Source organism: Tenrec ecaudatus, chromosome 7, assembly GCF_050624435.1.
Source record: "Tenrec ecaudatus isolate mTenEca1 chromosome 7, mTenEca1.hap1, whole genome shotgun sequence".
NCBI lineage: Eukaryota > Metazoa > Chordata > Mammalia > Afrosoricida > Tenrecidae > Tenrec > Tenrec ecaudatus.
This window is the reverse complement of record NC_134536.1, coordinates 110,684,694-110,690,909: the sequence shown is the minus strand read 5'-3', so window position 1 is coordinate 110,690,909 and position 6,216 is coordinate 110,684,694. Positions and strand designations below refer to the sequence as shown.

General features: G+C 40.5%; 1 pseudogene; it reads left to right on the top strand.

Moving 5' to 3' along the window:
- Window positions 1-2,647: 2,647 nt before the first annotated feature.
- On the top strand, window positions 2,648-3,720 carry LOC142452884 (GTPase KRas-like; annotated as a pseudogene).
- Window positions 3,721-6,216: the final 2,496 nt, after the last annotated feature.

Below are 6,216 nucleotides of genomic sequence, written 5' to 3'. Positions count from 1 at the left end.
ATATAGACTTTCCAGGGCAAGGAGAGTTTGTGTTGCACACTCATTCTCAGAAAGTGAAAAGACAGAAATAGAGAAATCAACATGAAAGAAGCGGCTTCAGAAGCTTCTCTCCAAAGAGGAAGTTAGCCCTCTGGGAAGAGCTGGCTCTTCACACCTTACAAGCGGAGCTGAGAGCAGAGCACTCACCGGGTCAGGCGGTCAGGCTTTCCCTTCTGCCGACTGGTCGGCGGCTCTCAAGGAATACCTCTCCAAGTGCGTCTGCAATAAAGATACGATATTTCATATTCTGTGACTAATCCTAGACTACTTAACTTAATTACTGTGAGGAGAAACGTCAGACGTGGGATACAAATAAGCCTTTCTTTCCAAAGCCATAAAAGAATAGTAATCGAATATGCTAAACCTGTTGATAAATAGGATTATACCTGAAGTTATCCAGGATAATGACATAGATAGAAAGTGAAGCCTTGTTTTAAAATTTTTAATGTGATATATCAAGACATTCTTCCCACATTAAAGTCATTAATGTGACTGAATCTTCAAAAGGGGAAAAAAAGTAAATTCTGAACTCAGGAGCCCATTAAATCTCATCTATCTAAATTTATTGTTTCTCTGGACATGAAAGAAGCACACCATCATCAGGTACCTAAGGATGGGCATCCATATAATCTGAAGTCAAAGGAGGGATCAGTGTCCGAGGCTAAACTGTGAGAATCTGGTGTGCAGAAGGCAATGGCTGAGAGTGGGAGCCCAAGAGTCATTTGTGGAACTTCATAGGAAATAAGGCTCCAGGGAACTCCCCTGGACGAAAATTGACAGGTGAGGGGGAAGTGACATATGTATTAACTCCCAAGCTATAGCAAATTTAAAAAAAAAAAAAAAAGCATAGATCCCGGAATGAGTTTTTAACTCCCACTAAATCCTAGCTCCAGCTTAAGAACAATAGTTCTTACATCACGGCCCTGCTCGATGCTCACCCTCGGGAAGGGAACACAGAAGACATGGGTGCTGTAGCAAAATGTGGTGAAGAAGCTAGATGGTGCCCAGCTATCAGATGAAATAGCATCTGGGGTCTTAAAAGACTTGTGTCCCAAAAAGTACTTCTTGATACGAAGTTCTCCCTGATACATAGACAGGAGGCACTGGTTTGCTTATCTGGTCAACTAAGCCGAACAAATCCTCTTTGGTCTTTTCTTTCTTTCTTGTCTTTTTAATAACTTTCTGCTTTCTTCATGTAAGATGCTCTTATTATCATCAGGTCTCGTGTCATTAATGTTTAATGAATCAAATCTGTTCTTGAAATGTTCCCAGAATTAAGGTGAGATATGCTCAAAGTCGTATTTTGGGTCTCACAGAGGTAGTTAGGTTAAAGTTTAACACCTTATCATTTAATCTACATTTTGATTCATTTTAAAAATTTTTTATTAATAAATCATTTTATTGGGAGCACTTACAACTCTTATAACAATCCATACATCAATTGTATCATACGCATTTGTAATTATGTTGCCATCATCATTTTCAAAACATTTCTTTCTGCTTGAGGCCTTGGTATCAGCTCTTCTTATTTCCCTTCCCCCACTCTCCCACTCTTGTGAACCCTTGATAAATTATGAATGATCATTATTGTTTTCATATCTTACACTGTCTGCTGTCTCCTTTTTCCCGCCCACATTTTTGTTTTTCAGCCTCATGGGGCTAGAGGTGTTTTACGTCGATCATTCTGGTCAGTTCCCCATTTCTTCCCCTTATCCCTAGACCTTCCTCTCATGGAATCGCTACTCCCATTACTGTTCCTGAGGGGTTTATCTGACCTGGATTTCCATGTTTCGAAAGCTCTTCTCTGTACCAGTGCACATGCTTCAGTCTAGCTGGATTTGTAAGGTAAAACTGGGGTCATGATAGTGGCGGGGAGGAAGCATTAAAGAACTAGAGGAATGCTATGTGTTCCATTGGTGCTATGCTGTATCCTGGCCAACTCGTTCCTTCCTTGTGACCCTCTGTGAGCGATTGTCCAATTGTCTATAGATGGGCTTTGGTTCTCCACTCCAACCTCCATCATTTGCATTAATATATTTGTTTGTTTGGTGTCTTCTACTGCCTGATACCTGATCCCGTTGACACCTCATGATCACACAAGCTAATGTTTTCCATTCCTATCTGGTGACGTGCCAAGCCCTGCCCACTGATTCCGAAGTTTATTGCAGGTTTTCTCCAGGAATTCATTGCTTTGCTCCCCTTACTGCTCCCCTTCATGTTTCAACCTGGGGTCGGGGTGGGGGTTGGGGTGAGGGTGTCAGACCGGCCACAATTCCCACACTGCGTCTCCAGTGCTGTCTCCATAGCACTGTGGATTTGAAGGAGCTTTGTGATTTTGGCCCATTTTAAGAGTCCGGGTGGTGTACTGGTTCCAAGAAGAGAGGCTGCTAATCACAACAGCAGTTCCAAAGCCACTCTCTGCTCTGTGGTAGAAAGACGAGGCTTTCTATTCCTGTAAGAGTTAGTCTTGCGGACCCCAGAGGCAGCAGCAGTGGTGGGGGCTTCTGGTCCCACCACGTAGGACTGGGAGCCAGTGAGGCTCAGGTACTGAGGGTGGCGGTGGGGGCCTCTGCTCAGGGCTCCTCGGGGCAGGAGAGGCCTGCTGGGAATGCCTGAAGATAAACTTGTAGTCCTTGAAGCTGACGGCATAGGCAAGAGTACCTTGATGGTACACCTGGTTCAGAATCACTTTGTGGATGACTATGACCCTACAGTAGAGGAGTCCTACAGGAAGCAAATAGTCATTGATGGGGAAACCTGTCTCTGGGGTATTTTTGACCCAGCTGTCAAGAGGAATGCAGTGCAGTGAGGGACCAGTACATGAGGACTGGGAAGGGCTTTCTTGTGCATTTGCCATAAGTAATGCTAAGCCATTTGAAGATATTCACCATCAGAGAGAACAAGAAAAAAAGAGTTAGAGGCTCTTGGGTAGTTGCATAATTTCGTGTCAAGCTGATAAACAGAGTGAAAGAGTGGAGGGTAGTCTGTCAATCAAGTCTCAGCTTGATCAGGCTTCCTTGTGGTGTGGCCTTCTCATGAGAATTCTGGGAACATCTCTCCTCCTGAGTGGCAGACCACACTCTCTTCTGCTTCACCTTCCTGTTGCAAGCTATGAGGAGCCTCACTCATAGAGTTGGAGGTGCATCACGCCAGGGCTGACGTGCTTCTAGTGCCACTGGATCCACAAGACTTTCCCCCTCTGGCCTGTGAGCTTCCTGTATTTGGCTTCACTGCATGAGCTGCATGGGTCTGAAGAGTGATTTATGGACTGGTATCATATGTATAGGGTAATATCAGACTTATGGACTTGATGTGAACTGGGCTGAGATGTTTTCTTAATATACAATTACTCCTTGATATAAACTCTTTTCTCTATGTATACATGAATGTCTCTGCATTTGTTTCTCTAGTCAACTCAAACTAGCACAGACTCTGAAGATATACCTATGTCCTAGTAGGAATAAGCACGATGTGCCTTCTAGAACAATAGACACAGAATAGGCTCAAGACTTAGCAAGAAGTTGCAGCATTCCTTTTATTGGAACATCAGCAAAGACAAGACAGAGTGTGGACAATGCCTTCTATACATTAGCTCTGGAAATTCCTAAACAGAGTAACAAGATGAACAAAGATGGTAAAAAGAAGAAAAAGAAGTCCAAGACAAAGTGGATAATTATGTAAATACAAGTATTTTTCCTTAAGGCACACTTAAGTAAAAGGGGTGATTTTTGTACATTACACTAAAATATTAGCATTTGTTTTACCATTACCTAATTTTCTTTCTTCTCCATTCATGCTGTTAGTTCTCATCTTGAATGCTTAATTTTGATGACAGTGGAAACATTTTCCCTCTAAGGGCCAGTATTCCCTGAGTTTTGGATTTTGAATTCGCAATGCCTGTGAAAAGAAGCTGAATCCCTAAGATTTTGGTCTCGGGGTTTCGGTGCAGTCAATCACTTCCTAGTTTTCTTACCAATTGTGAATAATCAGCATGCAAAGAACTAATGAAGCTTTCAAATAATCCATATTTTGCATTTTATCTAGTAACAAAAATGGATTAATTACCAAATATAATTTCAATTGAGACTTCACGATTGGTTTTATCTAAACATCAAGGAAATAAACTTGTATGGACTTCTGTAATTTTCAGATTAACCTTAATGAATGTAAAGATGCACTGTTCACAAAGATTTTGTCCCCTTTTCACTGTTGTTTGTCATGGTCGCACCCCAAAGCATGCTATTTTTTTCTACAAAAGGGGAGAAAATGGGGGGGGAGGAATCTAAGCAGTGGACAATAACAACAGATCATTTATTTTCCACATTGCCTAAATTCCTGTAAGTCAGATTCAGCATCCAGTGGGGAGCACAGATCTACTGAACTTTTCTAAAAATTGAGAACAAACGGTCACATGAAAGTACTGATCAGAATTAAATACCATCTTCCAGTGTCGGTTGTTCTTTCTTAGCATAGTGTTCATTTTTCTTAACCTTCAGTTTTTGAAATAGTTTTAAATTTTACTAGTGATGTTTAAAAAAAAAGAGATTTACAATCTTGGAAACACACAGGGCAATTGTATCCCGGTCATAATGAGTTGTAATCAACTCAATGGCAATGAAGGGTTTGTTGGGGCTTTCTTAATCCATTTTAAATTTGTTCTAGTATGTTTTCTGCTTCTTTTAAATTGAAATTTTTCTCTGCTTCATTTTGTTTTTGTTGTTGTTTTCATTTGGCTTTTTTTCTGTGTGTTTTCCACATATGAAATATGAAATCCAGAATAGGTCAGTCCATAGAGACAGTGACTAGGTTAACCGTGTCTGTCTTAGGGGTACGGCAGGGGAGGTTGGCAGTAAATGGGACCTAATAACAGTGAGTAAATGAAAGAATAAAATGTTCTATCATTGATTATGGTGGTGATTTCATAACAATTTCTAACATGATTGAGCTGCTAAATTGTATGTTTTGTGAATTATATATCAATAAAACTTTTTAAACTTACCAGTGTCTGAAGTAGATCAGGCATACAAGAAAGATACATTGATGACACTGACTGGCTAACATACATTTTGGTGTCTTAAATATTAGATTTGTAAGTGGAGAGCGAATTCTTTGAGAATGATTGGGGCAGGGAATGTATGGATGTGCTTTATACAATTGATGTATGTATATGTATGGATTGTGATAAGAGTTGTGTGAGTCCCTAATAAAATGTAAAAAAAAGGAAGAAAAAAAAAGAATGACGAGGGCAACAAATGTATAAGGGAGCTTTGCTCAATTGATGTATGTATGGATTGTGATAAGAGTTGTATGAGCTCCAATAAAAATATTAATAAATAAATAAATAGATAGATAAATGAATAAATAAATAAATATTAGATTTGTGTCTCGGTATATTTGAACCGCTGATCCCAAAAATGGCACCAGTTTTCTACTATCAATGCATTGTTTGTGATATAGACACATACTATAAGCCACTCTCCATTGTGCTTAACCATAAAAAATATATATGTTCATGTATTAACTTCCTAATACATGCTCATAATTTTGAATGTTGTTTGCAGGTTCGGTGTGGCCACTGCAACAGATTTTCCAACCCAGCAGGGAAGTAGAGTGGTATGGGTCATGTCGGAATTGGTAAATGCCTGGCCTCTGCCTGTGGCAATTGTCTTAGGCAGATGTGGAGACGGAGTCTCCTTCTCCCTTTTGTAGCCAGAAGAGATCTGTTGTGGCCTCCACATTGCTTTTCCAGTTTCATTGATTTTGCATCTCAAGAGAGTCCAACCTAACTCAGGGTAGGGAACAAGACCCTGAAATGGACTGAGTCAACACAATCTTTGTGGTAGAAAAACTAGGGGTAATAGGAATGGTCCTCATAGTGAAAATGATCCTCTACCTAAAACATAAATGCCAGGAATTGTTTGATTGGCATAATTCTAACCACATACTCATTGCCTATCACTTTAGTGAGGACTCTTAGTAGCATAGTGGATTGGGAGTTGAACTGTTAACCTAAGATCAGCTCTGTGAACCCACTCGCCGCTCCAAGGGAGGAAGACGGCTCTTTCTTCTCCGGTAAAGATTTCCAGCCCCTGAAATCCCCAGGGGAAGTCCCACTCTGACTTGTGAGTGCTCTACGATTAGGAATTGACTCAATCTACTGAGTTGTTTGTTTGTTTG